Source organism: Monodelphis domestica, chromosome 1, assembly GCF_027887165.1.
Source record: "Monodelphis domestica isolate mMonDom1 chromosome 1, mMonDom1.pri, whole genome shotgun sequence".
NCBI lineage: Eukaryota > Metazoa > Chordata > Mammalia > Didelphimorphia > Didelphidae > Monodelphis > Monodelphis domestica.
In genome coordinates this window covers 657,680,640-657,699,931 of record NC_077227.1, presented here as the reverse complement: position 1 = coordinate 657,699,931, position 19,292 = coordinate 657,680,640, and the positions used below count along the sequence as shown (strand labels likewise).

Genomic DNA, 19,292 nt, shown 5'->3' with positions numbered 1-19,292 from the left:
ACACAGCTAGGAAGTGTCTGATGCCAGATTTGATCCCAGGACCTCCCATCTCTAGGTCTGGCTTTCAATCCACTGAGCCACCCAGATACCCCCAGGAGGGGACATTCTGAAAGCTGTCATGTGTTTGTCCTTCTGGGGCACCTTTATCTGTTCATGATCAAGAATTACACAATTTCAGTGTCTGAGAGAGCATCTCAACTGACTTGTGCCTAAGAATTCCTCCTAAGACATCTCTAGCAAGTGGCCACTCAGCCTTCACTTGAATAATTTCCAGTAAGGAGGAACTCACTAAAACCTGAAGTAAGAGTCCATTTCACTTTTTGGCATTTCTGTGAGGAAGCTATTTCTTGATTTTAATCCTTCATCTGCCTCTCTACATTTCACCATTGATTGTTCTGTTTCTGGTACCCAGTCAGAGGAAGTACAGTTATTCTGCTACATCTGATCATGTCACCACTCCCTCCTCATAATACTTTCCCATTGCCTCCAGGAACAAATACAACATTCTCTGTTTAGCATTCAAAGTCCTTCCTCATCTAGTACCATTCTATATTTCCAGTCTTCTGATATATACTCTTTGAACTAATGATACTAACTTCCTGATTATTGTATGAACAAGACGCTCTCTCTTTGTTCTAGACATTTTTTTTTTCTGGCTTTCCCCCATGCCTGGAATACTCTCTCTCTTCCATTCTGACTACTGATGTCTCTTGCTTCTTTTAAGTCCCCATCAAAATCCTACCTTTTATAGGAAGCCTTCTCTTAGTTCCAGCGCCTTCCCTGTTAATTGTTTCCTATTTGTTCTCTATGTAGATTTGTTTAATATATATTTGTTTGAATGTTTCCCCCCCCCTTTAAACTGATTATTCCTTGAGGGCAAAGATTGTCTTTTGCCTCTTTTTGTATCTTCAGGTCTTAGCATAGTGCCTGGCACATAGTAGATACTTAATGTTTATCGATAGATTGATTTTAGATGATGTCCTTCAGATACTTACAGACAACCCATCAAGACTTACAGTCTTTTCATAGTTATACACATTCAGTTTCTTCATTTGAACCTTTTATGCCAGAAATCTCCAGGATCATCCTCCTGGAGACTGCATCAGCTTTGGTACTCACACCTCATTAGTACACTTAGTTAGGGTACCGTCTTCTGTTTATGTCCTCTGCCTTCTTATACTAAGGCTAGAGGGTGGAACAAAAAAACTCCCTTCAAAATATCCTTTTAAATAGGGCTCAGAAATTCCACAGTCCATATTCTCTACCAGCTGCCCTTCTAGATTCAATTACACCATGATCATGACCCCCTACCTCACTGAGAATTTCTCTTCTTCTGCCCTCCTTTGCCTCTCACCTTATAAACTTACTTTTGTAGATTGTCTGTTTCCTTTAGATTTTAGGTTCCTTGAGGGCAGGGATTAACTTTTTTCTTATTTGTATTCCCAGAGTTTAGAATGGTACCTGGCAATAGGCATTCAATAAATGTTTATTCAAGTGAATTATGTCATGATCTCCCCCAACATTGTAATTGCTACCTTCTAAATATATTTTAGCTTAAATGGTGCTAAAATGTAGTGCTTAGAATTGAATTCAATATTCCATCTTGTGATGATAAAAATAAAGTACAAAACTAATCAAGATGATCATGATAATAATAATGATCAGAAGCAGCTAGGAAGTTCAGTGATAGAGCACTGGGTCTGGAGTCAGGCAGGCATGAGTTCAAATGTCACCTCAGAAAACTTAATAACTATGTGACCTTAAGCAAGTCACTTAACTCATCTGTCCCAGTTTCCTCATCTGTAAAATAGAAATAATAGTAACATGCAACTTTCTAGCATTGCTTTGAATATAAAGTGATATATTTATGTCACCTTGAAAATCTTAAAGCACTATGTCAGTTCTAGCTATTATTGTTATCATAAAGCACATAGAGATTTTGTAAGCAAAATGCTTTAAAATATTGTTTTGGTATTTTCTATTATTTCCTCTATTTTATAAAGGAGGAAACTGGGGCCGACAGGGGTTAAATGACTTAGCCAGGGTCATATAATTAATTTGTGTCCAGGCTTGCAGTCAGAACTCCAGGTCTAGCACTCTCTGGCTAATTCTATCAACTAAAGTCCTATCACTTCTCTTAACTGGACACTATACTTCTCAATGCAGTCTATGAAAATATTTGCTTTCTTACCTATCATACATTCTTGATTGCTAGTAAGAATATGGTCATTAAAACCCTAAGACCTCTCCCCTCCTCACACGAGTATAATCTAGTGTTGCCTTCCCATCCTGCATTTGTGAAGCTGATTTTTATTCTAACTGAAGTGTAGAATTTCTTCATGTTTGTCCTTAATAAGCTTTATCTTTGTTCTAAGTTAGAGATCTGTCTTGATACCAATTTTATCATTCAGTGTACAAGCTGTCCCTCCCAGCTTTGTAACATCTTTAAATAGCTCCAAAATTCAAGCAGAGCAAAAACCAAAGAATCATGCAACGACAATATGAATACCCACAGGTTCATCTAACTGCTGTTTCTTTGAGGCTTCCTATCCTGTCTGTCCTCTTTTCCATTAGGGCATAAAGTTCCCTTTATAGGTTTTAGCTTTTGACAACCTGCTAATCCTAACTGAAGGCCATGGATACCTATTCCTTTCAGGCACAAAGGGAGGCACTGACTCACGTTGACCTTGGATTTGGAGGTCTACCTGGCTTTCAGGCCAGCAGCTTCTTGTCTACTGACTATAGATCTTATTGCCATTCCTGAGTTTGGGTGCAAAGCCTTCTTCGTTTAGGTGAAAGGATATTTTGAACTTTCATCACCAGAATTTAATTTTAATGACCCCATTTTTGTTGCTGCAGGCAAATTCTGAGTTTTCTGGGCCTTGGACATGAATTTAAGACATCTAAGTAATAAAAGACAGATTTAATAAATTGCAGTTTGTCTCGACTTTAATCTCTGGGTTTGTTATTTCCATTTCTTGAATTAAGCCTGGAGCTTTTCTTCTTTAAAATACCCATGAATGTTTCTGCCACCCTGACCTTTTCTGTTATGAAGTTTGAAGTTGTATAGCAACTAACTCTTAATAGATAGAGGATATTTAAAGCAAACTTTGCACATTATTACAAATGTAACTCCAATCTGTGATATTTACATTCTAAAAGACTGAAGGAGGTTAAAAAACAACAGAAAAGCTGAAATCCCACAATTTTAAAAGATTGGTTGGTAACCAGTAAGTTTGGGTACTCCTATGAATAACCACTCTCAGAGAATGAATGGAGAATCATTTATTCAACCTGTACTACATGCAAAGCATTGTATTAATCACCAGAGAAACAAATGGAAAATAAGGATGGTCCCTGTCCCTGCTCCCAAGGAGCTCACATTCTAATAGGGAATGACCCTTGTAAAGGAGTTTCAGCAACAATCCATTAAATGGAAAAGTTCTGTGATTCTTAGAGTAGAAGAATTAAGCAAATGGTCATTCATTTTCTTTAATATTAATTAACTTTCTGAAATGATGTTCACTTCAGATATTGAGCTACTTGACAATAGACTTGGTTGTAAGGATATTATTTGCTGAATCTTTAGTAGTTGTGGATGCTAAATATGTAAGGGGCTATACTATTGGCGGAGGTAGTTGTCAGGATGCATTTCCAAGAGGATTTCTCCCTTGGATGATGGTTGCAGGACTCAGCCGTGAAGCAGGGTTGGTGACCTAGGAGATGCTGTCATTTTTGGGAATCTAAGGTTCAGGGTAGCATTCAAGGACTGTTTAACATTCCATTCAACATTCCTGGACCACACTGTTTTCTGTTTTCCTCTTAGGATACCTTGTTTCTTCAGTTACACTGATTTATCTGTCTTCTAAGCATTTGGTACTGATCATGGCAAGGATATAAACCCCTCTCTTCAGAGATTATTACCCATGGATGATGGCCATGAGGGGTTGGACTGGAAGGAGAGCTAGTGATCCTAGAAGAAATTACTATTTTGCTGGCTCTCAAGATTGGAATACTGGGCTGTCTCTACCAAGGTCTGAGTATAAGTAGTAGTCAAGGTGGTAACAGTGGTTGGAAACACCTAGTGTAGGGCACCTCTGATTTCTCCTTCAGAGTGCCTTATTGCTTTAGCGATGCTGTCTTGCTTACCATATTGGTGAAAGTTAGACTAAGTTGGCAACCCAAGGACCTACTCTCCTAGAATCCAGTGATACAATCAAGTGTGGCAATTGTAAATATCTACTACCATGAATCATCTGAGAAAACAATACTGTACTTTTCTGTTACTACCAAATGACCAGGTAGGTGGGAATTGTCCTTGCCCTTTTATCTGTATTCCTTTATCATTACTGCAACTGAGAAGGTAGTGTTCCAATGCTAGCCTTCTCTGAGAGGGAGTTTGGAGGTCTATTTAACCTAGAATATACTGAAAAAATTTGAAAGCAACTCCTCCTGTGCGATAGGGCAAAGAGTCATCTAAAATAAATGAGAACACCTCAAAATTATCTAGTACAAAGATGCCAGGACTCTTGCCCTTAGGATGTCATATAGAACAAGAAGTTAGCAGGTTGCTTCTTATCAAGATTCCATCCAGGACTAGTACTATAAAGTTCTTAACTTTACTTTCCCATGTTTTTATTAATGGTCATGGAAGCCTATGCCTTTCTAGAAAATACTCCACATTTGGCTTCTCTGACGTTGGTTGTTTTTTCTCTTATGTCCCCTGAACCAATGGGCACTGAAGGATAGTTGGCATACTCTTGATTCTCTACCGCTACATTCAGACTTTCTTTCTGCTATTGTCATTACTTAGCAACCTTTTCTTCTTTGAGGTTCATTAGACCAGTTCATGCCATCCAGTCCAGATCCTTGTTGCTGGGCATTTACTGGCTTACAGGTCTTTTGCTTTCATCTCTCAGCAAATTCAGTGTTATGCTTATAGTTTTTCTTTCTATCCCAATCATGAATCTCATATATGGATCAAGATATGTGTTTATATCACCTTGATCATCTTGTTTTCTAATCAACTCACATGACCAAGAACTTCCACTTGATCTACCTTTGCCACCCAAAAGGTTGGCCATACTTTAAATCTCAGCACTGTCCACAATGATGCTTCCTATGTGATTTTGGAACTCTTTTTCATTGGACTTTTGTGTCTCTTTTTCCATTTGACCAAACTTGCTTTTTAAGCTATTTTCTTTTTGCATTGCTTTCATTCCCCACCCTCCCAGTTTTCTTCCACCTCTCTTATTTGATTTTTGAATTCTTTTTCAAGTTCTTCCAGTGCCTGAGACCATTTTCCATTTTTCTATGAAGTCTTGCATGTGGTTATTTGTATCTCACTGTTCCCTACTGAATCTGTGCCTTGCTTTTTGTCTCCAAAGAAATTTTCTGTGGTTAAATATTTATTTTGCTGTTTGTTCTTTCCCCCAAGTCTTTCTTTGCCTGTGGTCCTGGAGTTCTGAAAACTACTATTCTATCTCCTCTGCTGATGAATTTCAGGATTCAGAACTGTGAGCTATTTTATTCTGGGCTAGGGACTTTATTGTATGCTTGAAAGGCTAAGGGCTATAGATTTCAGGGCCTCACTACAGACTGGTGCCAGGGCTTGGGATTTAAAGGTGTGTGTGTGTGTGTGTGTGTGTGTGTGTGTGTGTGTGTGTGTGTGTGTGTGTGTATGTGTGTGTGCCTGTGTGTGTGCATGATTCTCTGTTGTTGTCTTATGCATGGTCCTGGCATCCTGAAGTTGACCCATGCCCAGGCTATGAACCTAGTATAGTAGGGGTGGTTGGCCCACACTCCTCTGTGTGCAGTTTTACTTTTGGTTTCCATTTTATCCCATGAAAATAGATTCACTCTGTCTACCTTTCAATTTATTTTCCTCAGGAGAGTCCCCTCACTCAATTTTCTTGTTAGATCTGACTTCAGTCATTTTGAGATGCTATTTTAAGGTTGGTTTGAGAGGTTTCTCAGAGTGGGTTTAGCTTTCATTGCCACTAAGCTGTCATCTTGGCTCTGCCCCTTCCTTCATGATTTTGAACCTAGAAATTATTCTTTTTCATCGCCCTCTCCATTTAGCTTACTGTATCGTCAAAAGGGTGCTACATTTAAAGACTGAAAACCCAGATTTCAATATCAGCCTTGCTTTTTGCCAGCTTTGTGACAGTGGGCAAGTCAGGTATTCTCCCTGTCTCAGTTTATTTAAATGAAGAATTGTGAGTTTGGTCTAGATGGTCCTACAAATCCCTTTCAGCCTCAAGTTTATGATCCTATCAATATAATCCTATGATCTATCCACATTTCCTTCTCACTCCACTTAAATTTATTTTTTTGTTCCCCCTACATCTTCCAGTAATGGTATCATAGGTCTAGGAATGGAAGTATCCTTAGAATGCATCTAAATATTTTGCATATGAGGAAACTGTTAGAAGAATTACTTTCTCAAGATTATGGAGGAAGTAAACAGAAGAGGTGGTATTTGAACCCAATCCTATGACTCCATGTATAACATTCTCTGCTGAACCAGGCTGCCAAAATTCTCTCTATTTCCCCAGACTGTTACCACAGTCTGGATTCGCTTTCCTTTCTTTATGATCTTAATTCTGTACTTGGCCAGTTCCACTACACATTGTCTCCTACCCTTGATCCCTTTACTATCTTGTCCTACTGCCAGCTGTTTGCAATCTGCCAATCTTCAAGTCTAGATTATCCTTACCATCTGCCTTCTCTAATCATTTTTCTAAGCTGCTAAACACTTCTGTAGAGCCCCATCATGCTGACTGGACCCTTGACTACTACACCAAAAAGCTTTTATTTTTCTTTTATTGACTTTCTATTCCATTGTCCTGTTATTTTTTCAAACCTTCCTTTCTCTTTTCAAAGTCCCATTGCCTTTTCCCTGCCCATTCTATTCATCAGATACACTTGTCTTCTACTTTACTCAGGGTAGTGTATGGATGTTCAAGAATGACCTGCTGAGTTCTTTTAAGGGCGGTTCATTCACCTTTGGTGTCCATATTTCACTCAACTCTCCCCTATGGTTCCAAGAAACTATGGAATGGACCATGAGTCATGGTCACACCCTGGCAAAATTATATTGGCAGGCAGGCAAACCAGCTTAAAGAGCCACAAACCTGTCGGTGAGTTAGGTGGAGTGTCTACTCCAAGCATATAAAGACCCCTGGCATAATGGGCAGATGAGAACAGTTTGTTCCAGTGGCCATAAAGGTAGCTGAAGCAGGCACAGGGGAGCACATAGAGCTTAATCAGGTATAAAAGATGCCATTGCTTTTCCACTGCAGTCCAGACCATTGCCAGTCATCCTGATATTTCTTTTGCCACTGGACTTCAGTGGCTCAAAGAGAAATGAGACTGATACTTTTTGCAATTCTGTCTCACTGAAATCTAATTCATGCACAAATCAAGACAGCATCTTTCGCTCATCTTCAAAATAAAGGGCAAACACCTTCAGACAACAGAGACCATCTATAGTGACCCCCATTTGCTCCTCCATTGAATACCTCAAAGCCTTTCTCTATATTTTTTCTTTCCTTCCTATTTTACTTATTGGTGAAGAATGTATCTCTTCTAATTACTAATAATCTTCTACTTTTGCCTTCAATCTTCTCTTCTCCCATCTTCTCCATTTTCTCCAGTTGCTTGATGCATTGATCAGTCAATCTGTCCCTCATCTTCAATATGCCTCTACTGACTGGTTCCTTCTTTGCTATGTTCAACCTTGTTTAGGTTTATCTCATCCTTAAAAAATGTTCTCACTTGACTCTGGCATCTCTTTAAGTAATTGCCCTCTATCTTGTATCCCTTTTGTTTTGTATGTATTTGAATTTATTCACCTTATATTCATGTTATGTCTGTTGATATATGTACTTGATCACTCTCCTCATTAGAATATAAACTCCTTGTGATCAGGGATTGTCTCATTTCTTATGCTTTTAACATTGGTGCTGAGCATAGTGTTTGGCATGAAGTAGGCACCAAATACTAACAAAAATAATAATACATATCATTTATTATGTAACAGACACTAGACTAAGAACATTACAAATATTGTTTCATTTGATCCTTACAACAACCCTATGTTGTAGATGCTATTATCACCCTCATATTATAGCTGAATAAACTGAGGCAATAGAGCCTATTTGATTGCTTGGGTGCATTGCCATCCTTCTCCTGCTCTTTTATAGTAGGTATTTCTCAGGGATATCTTGGGACCTCTACTTTCAAATATATACTCATATATTTCATTAGGTCACATAGGTTCAAATGTCATTCTGGTCTGGATGACTTTTGAATCTATATATTCAGCTTGAATATCTCTTCCAAATTCTAATTGTGACCCTGTTATTTCTCTTTCTGAATATTCTATAGACATCCATCTTGAGTTCAGCACCTCCAAAATGGAACTCATTCTTCCCTCCCACATCAAATATGTCATGCCTTCAAGACTCCCTATTTCTGAGGGTGCTTTTAACTCAATCACCTCAGTCATCTCTCCCACACCTCCCATATCCAATTAGGTATCAGGTCACTTTTAGTCAATTATTATGTCTGTCTACTTCTCCCCAATCACCCAGTCACCAAGGTTCTCACTATTGCTATCTCAGACTCACATGATAGATTTATGATTATTATCATTGCTTCTAATCTCTCCCTTTTCTAATTTTTCACACAACTAGGAGCCCCAATGAACAGTGTTATCCCCGGAGTCAGGAAAATCTGCGTTCAAGTTTGTTCTCAGAGACTTATTAGCTGTGTGCCTCTGGGTAAGTAACTTAATCACTAAATGCCTGTTTCTTTAATTGTAAAATGTGCAAATAATATGAGCTACTTTGCAGGGTTGTTGTAAGGAGTGAATATCAAATGAGATGATATATGCAAAATGCCTAACACAGTGCCAGGCACATAGTAGGTGCTTAATAGATACTCGTTTTGCCTCCATCTCCATCTTTCTAAGGTATAGATCTGACCATATTATTCCCCTGTCCAATAATGACCATTGGTTCTCCATTCTCTACAGTATAAACTATAAACTCCTTGGCATGGAATTTTTATGTTACTCTCACTAGAATTAAGCTTCTATGTACTCCCTTTTGCTCTTCACAGCAAATTTTAACTTTAATCCTTTTCTCCCTCTTTATTTTTAAGCCAATAGCACCTAGTATTTCTAGGCATTCTCCCATCCAAGTACTAACTGGGTCTGATCTGGCTTAGCTTTCTACATCAAAGATTTCAGGGTAGTATGACTATAGACTATTCCCTGCAATGAACTTTCAAGTTCCAGTTAAATTGGACTGCTCACAATTTTCCATTCTTGATATTCCACTTTCACTTCTGTAGTCACACAAGCTGTCGCCCAAGCCTCTAATTCACTCTTTTTTCCTCATTTCTGTTTTTCAGAAATCCATATCTTCCTTCAAGACTCAACTCAAATGCTATGTTCTTGATAATGTCTTCCTTCATCTCTACAGTTGTATTTTCTCTATTCTTCTTGTAGTATACATTTTTGTATACATGTATATCTCCAGGTAAATTTAATTTTTTTGAGGGGCAGGGCTGTTTTTTTCTTTGATGTCATTTAATTAAATATTTACCTTGTATAAAGGAGTTCTACTATAAAATAAATGTCATTATGATTAAAATAAGTTATTTTACTTAAGTATTATAAACATAGCTAACCATTTATTTTTATCCCTCCTTACCCTCCTTACATCACAGAAGGTATCATCCAGGAGACAGACATATTCTAACAAGTTAAGGCTTTCATGCTTTCACCTTTCAGTTCACTCTCTAGAAGTAACATTCACAATATATTCTTTCAGAATGAATTCTGCAGCTGTGTATAAGGTTCTCTTGCTTCTGCTCATTTTACTCTTCCTCATCCCTTTGTAGTTCTTTCTAACTTAAATTAAAAAATTAGCTTGCTTATGTTTTCTTATGGTACAAGTAGTATTTCACAATACACCACAATTTGTTTGACCATTCCCCATTTGTGTGCATCTCCTCAATTTTCAATCCTTTGTCACCACAAAGAGAGCTGCTTTAAATATTTTGGAACATATATGTTGTTTTCATTTTTTCCTGGTCTTCTTGGGAAAAAGTATGCATAATTTTATAACTCTCTGGGTGTTATTACAAATTGCTCTCCAAAAAATTGCATCAGTTCACAGCACCATCAACAGTGCATTAGTGTCCCTGTTTTCCCACATCCCCTTCAACATTTGTCATTTTGACTTTTTGTCATTTTAGCCAGTCTGATGGGTGTAAGACATTTCAGAATTATTTTGCATTTATCTTATCAGTGATAATTTAGAATGTTTTTCCATATAACTCTTTATGGCTTTGATTTCTTCATCCAAAAATTATTTACATTTTTTGCTAATTTATTATTTGGGGGATGTTCCTTATTCTTATACATTTTATAAAGTTCTCTTTATTTTAGATATGAGGCATCGTTTTTGAGAAGCTGTCTATAAATCTCCAACCCACAAATTTTCTGCTTTCCTTTTAATCTTGACAAGTTGTTTTATTTGTACAAAACTTTTCAATTTGATATATTCTAAACTATCCATTTTAATTTTACAATGCTTTCCATCTCTTGTTGACTCTTACATTCATCCCCTATTCATAAATCAGATAAGTAATATGTTCCCGATTCTTCTAACTCATTTATATGTCCTTTTATACCTATCCATTTTAATATATATTAAAATGGATACTTATAAATAAACAAATATAATTATTATAAATAAATAAATATAAGTATATTATAAATAAATAAATATAAGTAAATAAATATAAGTATTTATAATGGATATAATGGATACTTATAAATAAATAAATATAATTATTATAAATAAATAAATATAAGTAAATAAATATAAGTATTTATAAGTATCCATTTTAATATGTATTAAAATGGATACTTATATTTATAAGTATCCATTTTAATCCTGAATAGTGTAAGTGAATAGTGTAAGATACTGGTCTAAACCTAGTTTCTGCCAAACTACTTTCCATTTGTCCCAACAATTTTTGCCAAATAGCTAGTTGTTATCCTCAAAATTGAGATTTGTGCTTTGGTCAAATATAAGGTTGCTATAATCTTTTTCTGCTATTTGTTGTATGTTTGATCTATTCTGCTGATCTACCTTTCTATTTATTTTTAAATCATAAAGTTTATTCAAATATTGAAGCATCTGAAAATTTAGATGTTGCATTAAATTTCACTATTGAGCCCATTTTTCATATCTATTCCAATTTTTTTTCTCTCTCAGAAACAACATATCCTTTTATATTATAAAAAATAAAGTCAAAGAGAGAGAAATTCCTGTCCTGCTCCAGTAAGCAATTCAAAAACTTCTCTCCATTCATTAATAGCAAATTAAGATCAGAAAATTGTGCTTGACAAAATTGTATCTCTATGTGCTGGATCATCATTAATATGTTAAGAGAACTATGCAGTTTTATTTGGACATACAATTAAAAACAAATGATTTATTAATTCATCACTATGTAAGCATTATCTCTATAAGATATGTCATATCTATCTCAAATCTCCTCTGCCCAATTTCCTCCAGGTGAAACTCTGATTTCTTTTTTCCTTTTCTTGTTTATACTGGGTTTGTTCTTTGATTTAATTGATTAACTTAATGCAGAGTCTGGGTAAGCTTCACTCATAAAAATAATAAGAAAACTGAGTACCCTTCATTCTACTTTTCTTCAGTGTTTATCCTTCTCTTCTTTGCTTTGTATTGTATCCCTTCTCAGATGTCTAATTTCTTCAGTCTGTTACTTTTCCAATTTTTACTCCCCTTTTTTTCTCATTTTCTCCCTTTGCCCCCATAGTTCCAATTAGCCTACCTTTCTAAAGTTTCCTCCCTTGTCCCTTCTCCTTTTCCTTATAATTCTTATTCTATCCCCATTTCCAAAGTCTCTTCCTTATATCCCCAACTGTGACTGTCTATTTCTTCATATGTTTGATTCTAAAAGTCCTTTCTTTGTCTTGTCCTAAGAGTTTTTTTCTTATTCTCTCAATTTATCCCTCTGTTGCTTGATATGTACTCCCTTCTAAGTATCTCTCCCTTTTGTTATCCCCTTGCCATCCATCCTCTTAATCTATCCTTCCTTCTCAAAGTCCCTTAGGCCCACAAGAGGACTTTCAGTCCCTCCCTTAACTTTCCCCTTTCCCCTCCTATTTCTCTGCATTAAGAATACTTTTGCCTTTCTAATTGTATATGTTGTTCTATTTTTAATCCGGATCTGATGAAAGTAGGGTTCTAATACTACCAGCCCTCCACTATCTCCTCTTCTTCTCAGGTAGTTGACTCCCACTCATTCCTTTTTTATATGAGTTAATCATTCAATTTTACCTTTTTCTGGAATATTTTATTATGATTTAAGCTCATTCTAATATATTTAACATGACCTCAAATCTTCTAACTATATATGCTTTTTCAAAGAACCTAAGTAATAATGTCATTCCTAAGGGTTATAAATGTCATTTTCCTTTGTCAGAATTAAACAATTTCATCTTTTGGGTCACTTATAACTGGGATTTTTTAATTACCTTCATACATTTCTTATAGATCAAATTTTCTGAGCTGAATAGTTGAAAGAATGGTTGAAATAGTTGAATAGTTTAAATTCTTTTAGTTTGTAAAATGTCCATTTTTTATCTCATAATTATGTTCAGCTTTGCTGGGTATATTGTTCTTGGTTGTAAACTCCAGTTCCTTTGCTTTTCAAAATATTGTGCTTTGTGACCTTCATTCTTTTAATGTAATGGCTGCTAATTATTGTGTTATTCTGACTATAGATCCATAGTATTTAATTTGTTTTCTTTCTTGTTGCTTGAAATATTTTTTACATAACCTGGGAACTACAGAACTTAGCAATGATGTTTTTGTGTACTTTTATTTTTGGGTCTCTTTGTGGTTGGTGGTGATTGGTTAATTCTTTCAATGTCTATTTTGCCCTATGGTTCTAGAATTTCTAGGTAGTTTTCTTTGTTGATTTCTTGGAATATAGTATCTAAACTCTTTTTGTTTATGACTTTCTAAGAGTCTTATTTTTATATTGTCTTCCTTGTTTTATTTTTTAGATCAGTTGTTTTCATGATATCATATTTCTTCTATTTCATTCTTCTGATTTTGATTTATTATTTATTGCTGTATTGAAAAGTCATTATCTTCCCCTTGTCTAATTTAGTTCTTAATGAATTATTTTCTTTCATGAGTTTCTGGATCTCATTTTCTTATGGGGTGATTTTTCTTTCCTAATTTTCTTGTTTATTCTTTCATTGCTCTAATTTTTATCCCTTATTTTTCCTTACCCTCTCTCACTTGTTTTTTTAATGTATTTTTAAAGCTATTCAAAAAGCTCTTTTTGAGCTTGTGACAATATATTGTTTTTATTTTATTTTTTTGCCTTTGAAGTAGGTGTTGTTTTAAAGTTAAAATTAAATTATGAGGCTGTTAGTAACTTGAGTAGCTTTATTACATCAAAGTAGAGATAGTAACAAGAGGGAAATGTAGGAAAGAGGTAGAGAATTGTCTAGCCTACCACCCTCTGTGCCATTCTGATGGAATCTAGCTCACCAATGACAGTGTTTCAGTATCCAGCCAAAAGTCCACAAGAGTTTCTTTAGCAAGACTCACAAGACCAAGGATGTCTCTTCAGCAAGAGTCAACAATGTCAGACTCAGAGATAGAGGGTCCTCTAGACCCTTGGTCTCATCTTTAAGCAGTTTTCTCCACCCACTGGCTCTCCCGCATCACATCTCAGGAACCAATCATAGTTCCTTAATTTGCCTGGCACTTCTCAGGGGAGCAGTGCTTGTGGGATCAATTTCCTGTCTCATTGGTGTCAACTTCCTTTCACTGTGGACATGTGTATCCCTATGTAACTCAATAGTAACGAACCTCCAGGTCCCTGATTAAATTAAAACAAAAGGGAGTTGAATTCCCTTTGCACAGTGTTTTTACTTCACTGTCCTCTGAGTTTGAACACAGGTCTTCTCTGACTCCATAATAGCTATCAATAGTTGGCTTCTTTCTCCTTGCTTACTCATATAAAAAAAGTTAGTGGTCAAGCCAATAAAATTAATTATTAGTTTCATGCTAGAGTCCCAAGTTTCCTGTGGTATTGGGAGGTGTCTTAGGTTATAGAATTTTTCATGTTTGTTATTTCTTGGACCATATTTAGTTCTTCCAGTTTCTAAAATCTGGAGTTTGTTGTAATCTTCCATTCTGCTCAAACTCCCATCTATGCTTGAACTAAGATGCTCTAAACAGAGCCCCTGTGCAGTGATGCCACTTCAAGCAGATAGCTCATCTTTTTCTGTGGTAGCAACTAGGGACTTGACTCTACTAGGGGTGACCAGAGCTGATTTGGGTCCCAGTTCCTCAGCAACCATACTAATTGGAATATATTCTTTCCTCACTCTTCCTCTCTTGAGGAAGGTGTCTAGCTTCAACACCTGGGGCCCAAAAGTCCTTTCCTGGTCAGCCAAGAGTCTGAAGGTCCCAGAGCCTGGTACCTATAGACTCTGTGGTACTTGCCATCAACTTCATCTGTGGGCTGGCAGGAACCTTAAAAGCTGGGAATGTAGCTGACCCAGTTGCTCCAAGAGAGCTCTCCATCTGCTGATTCTGGCATTATCCTGTGACATAAAAACTCCTGGGTTCAACAGATAAGGTGAGGCTGCTGGTCCTGCCCCTAGGGCCTAATGCTTGATGATTCTCTTTTGTTTGTTCAGGGGTGTTTATTACTGATAGGACGGAATCTAGGGAAGTCAGATAACTTCCTCTCTAGTTGTCCTTGGCAGCTTAGCTTTACTCCTGAATGTTCCTCCTGCCTCCCCTAGCTCCCTCAGCCTTTAGCATTTATTTCTGTAAAGTTAGTTTTGATTGTTTGTTGTGGGGGTATTAGAAGGGCAAAAAGCTACATGCCCTACTTAGCTATCTTCCCACTGTGAATTTTAAAACTATTCCACCTTAATCAGACCATTCATTAGAAGATCTGATTTATCTATTTCCTGATCAATAACAATGGAGACACTTGGAATAAAAGAATCAGGTCTTGGAAAACCCACATTCTCCACCCTACTCAGTTTAACAAGATTTTGAAAGGTCTGCCTCAAACTCAAGATTTAATTATCTGAGGAGATGGCCTTCAACAGAGATGTGCAAAAAAAGGACAGTCCTCTGGGCTGTCCTAAGTCAAGTTAAGTTCTCATTGGTACAGATGAGACACAGAAAAGTGATGTAAAAATGTCCATATAAGGCACATCAGTTTCTGCCTCTTGCTCTTTCCCTGGAGAGACGACTTTGGCTGGCAGTGTGCTAAGCATTCTGATATCTTGGAGTGTTGGATGGTGAGTTGGCCCTGGAGCTGACGTCAGGTTTGGGCATCTTAGCTAAGCCTATTTGGAGGTCAAGCTGATTCTTTCCTCCTTCACACCCAAAACCTTACTTTCTAGATCTCCTATCTTCCTGCCCGGTATTAGCCCCTTCTTTCCTTCTTCTTAAAATCTTCTCTACTATATCAATTAAATCACCATAAAATTTGGTAGCTGACTTGGGTATTTTTTTATTTGGGATTCACCCTTTACACAACAGTATACTCTTTTTAAAACCCCAATCCCTTTCTTTTTTCTTCCTCTTTTTCTCCAGCACCTAATTATAGTGTCTTACATGTTATAGCTACTTAAGAAATGGTTGTTCAATTGAATGAATTGTTTTACTTACATTAAGGCACATATAGATAGCTGATGAGGTGCAATAAAACATCTTTCTGGGGAATGGGCACTTTATCTCCCTTCTAAAGGGCCAAATATTTAATAGTATCATGGTAGGTTTTATTGTATTTAATATAGTTTCTTGCAGACCCAAGGGGGCTTTCTTTTCTTCTTGATGATGACTACTATGCCCCATACTCTGGTTATAATCCTCTCTCTAATTCTACATTGCTTCTCCCTGTGCCATTTCCCACCTTTAAAATATCTGGAAGGGCATTTTCTACCTAATTGTCCTTGTCTTGTTTTCCCTGTTTCTCCTTTCTGCCTTTCTCCTCTTGGGCATCTCACTTTAAGCCACATTTATTTGTGTTAGTTAAAATGTGGCTGAATGTGTGGTTAAATTCTTCTGCAAAGTTCTCTTACATCCTCTCCTACATCCTACTCAGATATCTGCATTTGCCAATTACTGGGAAATAAGGTTATAAAATCCCATTAGTACTACTATCAACTCTGATCTGAACTACCCAGAATTAATAAACTGCTCCTTTAATAGGAACAAAATAAGTTGCCTTTTCTTTGAAAGTCATGAAGGATAGGTTCTTGAAGTCTGATTGCCTTGTAAGTAATTTCTAATGGATTAATTGCTTTGTTTATTCTGTCTTGATCAAGGCAGAGGTAGCTCAATTCCACATCAAATACATCCAGCTTCTGTTACATGTTTTAAAATTGAGTACTACAGGGAACAACTAAGTGGCTCAGTGGATTGAGAGCTAGGCCCAGAGATGGGAGGTGATGGGTTCAAATCCTGCCTCAGATACTTCCTGGGCAAGTGTCAAATTAGAAACTGTTATGCTAAAAATTACAATTTCCAGCAAAACTATGTTTCCCAGAAGCCCACTTACTTCCTGTTGTTATGCGCTGATGCAGACAGGAGATGAATTGGGTGGAGTTCAGTGTCTAGCCCTTTTTTCCTTCCTGTAGGCAGTGTTGGTGGAGTGGGCATTTTAAGCAGGTAGAAAACTTAGTCATGTGGTTCTAGTTTTTCAGATAATAAACTTTAAAAATATAATACTTGAAGTATTAGACATTAATGTAACTCATACAAATTACTTAACCCCTATTGACTGGCTTTTTCTATTATTCTGCCTTGAAACCAGTGTACAATATTGATTCCAAGAAGAAGGTAAGGGTTTTAAAAAATAAAATAAAATTGTCTAGTATAGATAATGCTGTTATAGGAGTTGAGAGGAGGAAGTGACCATCAAGGTCTAGATCAATCAATAAATTAAGAAAAACTTATTAAGCACTAATGTAACTAAATGGATAAAGTGCTGGACTTAGAATTAGAAAGACCTGAGTTCAAATCCTACTGCATATACTTAGCTATGCAATCCTGGGTAAGTCAAGTTTTCTCAGCCTCAGTTTTCTGCCCTGTAAAGTGGAGATGATAGCATCTATCACTGTATTGTTGTGAAGATCAAATGAGCCCCTTTCCTGTTCCTCTCACACCACATTTTGTCTTCCTGCTCCAAGCATGTCCAGTGGCTATTCCCCATGTTCTCTTTCTCTCTTCATCTCTGCCTCCTAGCTTTCCTGGCTTTCTTTAAATCTCAGTTCAAGTTTCACTCTGTAAGAAGTCTGTTCCAGTGCTCCTTAATCTTAGTGCCTTGTCTCTAAGACTACTCTTAAATTATCCTGTATATGTCAAGTTTGTACATAGTTATTTGTAAATTATTTCCTTGAGAATAGGGATTTTTTTTTACATTTCTATGTAACCAAATCACTTAGCACAGTGCCTGGCACACAGTAATTGTGCTTAATAAATGCTAGCTGACTGACTGAAAGTGTTTTGCAACAACAAGTATTAGATAAATGCTTCATATCATCATTATTTAATATTTATTTTTATTATTTGTGGTGGTTCTGTTTTTGTTATTATTATTTTCCATGTACTCAAGGAAAGCTGCATAGAAAAGTGGGAGTTGAGTGGGTTCTTGAAGGGATGGCTCCTAAAGCCAACTTTATCTCTTAAAAATTTATTAATTTATATTCCTCCCATTGGGCATGTTTCTGCTAGAGGGTCCGAAATATTTGCACCATCAGTATCAATAAATGTTTATGGAATACATAGTAGATAGAGGGCATTATGCTAGACAATAAAAGTACATAACCATGTAAGATACCACTCATTCTTTTGAGGTAATTGTTTTCTAGTTGGCAAGACATGCTACAAGCATTAAAATAATTCCAAGTTATAGAACACTTTAACATTTGCAAAACACTATCCAAACTACCCAGTGAGGTAGAGAGTACAAAGTTTATTATTCCCATTTTATAGCTGGGTATATAAGAAGTTTACTGACTTACTAATGATCACACATCCAGTGTGTAGCTGAGGCAGGGTTTGAACATGGCTCCTGACTTGAATTCAAGCACTATATGCTTCTTTTTATTAAATGTGATAAAATTGAAGAATATGGATAAAATATTATTATAAGAGTTGAGAATCTAAAGTGGTCATTGAGGGTTCAGGTCAATCAGGAAATTAGTCATTGGACAAACATTTATTAAATATCACAAGCTCAGCATTCAAGGAAGGTTTCATGGAGAAGGTAGAGCTTGAGCAGCTGATAGGGTAGCACTTGGATCAGTGAAGAGGAGAAAAGTGAACATTTCAGGGGAGAAGCTAAGCATGAGTAGAAGTGTTGAAGCAGAACTACGTTTCACATGCTGCAATATGGATAAGTATTTGGTTGGAATGTTGTGTTTATATAGGGCAAGAAGGGAATGGATTGGAGAAATAGTTCGGGGCCGTCTGTAGAGGACCTTGAGTGACAGGTTAAGGAGTCTGGGCTTTTTGATAGGCAATGAAGGTACAAAGATCAGTGTATTCATGTCTTAGATTATTAGTGGAAATCTGTGGAGTTCCAAGGTTGGTCAGGGTAAGGGATATGGGTGGAGAAAAAGAATCAATATCCTTTCTTTGAAGGGTAGTTATCTGTAATCATAATAGCCACAGGGAACAAGTAGGTGACTCAGAGGATAGAGAGCCAGGCCTGAAGATGGAAAGTCCTGGATTAAATCTGGTCTCAGACACTTCCTAGCAGTGTGACTCTGGGTAAGTCATTTAACCCCCATTGCCCAGCCCTTACCATTACACAGAAGGTAAGGATTTTAAAATAATAATGATAATACTAAAATTCATACCGTGCTACTATAAATATTATCTAATTAATCCTTATAACAACCTTGGGATGGTGGTGCTATTTTGTAGATGAGGATACGAAGGTAGATAAAATTTCAATAATTTGCTCTGTTCACATAGCTAAGAAGGTGTCTGAGGCAGGATTTAAACTTAGTTTTTCTGACTCCAGGTCTTATCCTTTATCTACAGCATCTCTTAGTTGCCAAAGTTAAAAAATATGTCTATGTATGTATACTTATATCCATATAAATTATATACACATATCCCTTTATTATTACATAACATACATATGTGTGTATGTGTACTATTACACATGTAATATATATA

The 19,292-nt window shown here is 36.6% G+C and overlaps 1 protein-coding gene across 2 annotated transcripts in view; it reads right to left on the bottom strand.

Moving 5' to 3' along the window:
• The window catches only part of FSHR (follicle stimulating hormone receptor), a 283,858-nt gene that overhangs the window by 31,789 nt on the left and 232,777 nt on the right, over positions 1–19,292 (bottom strand). The gene's annotated exons all lie outside the window — the stretch shown is intronic.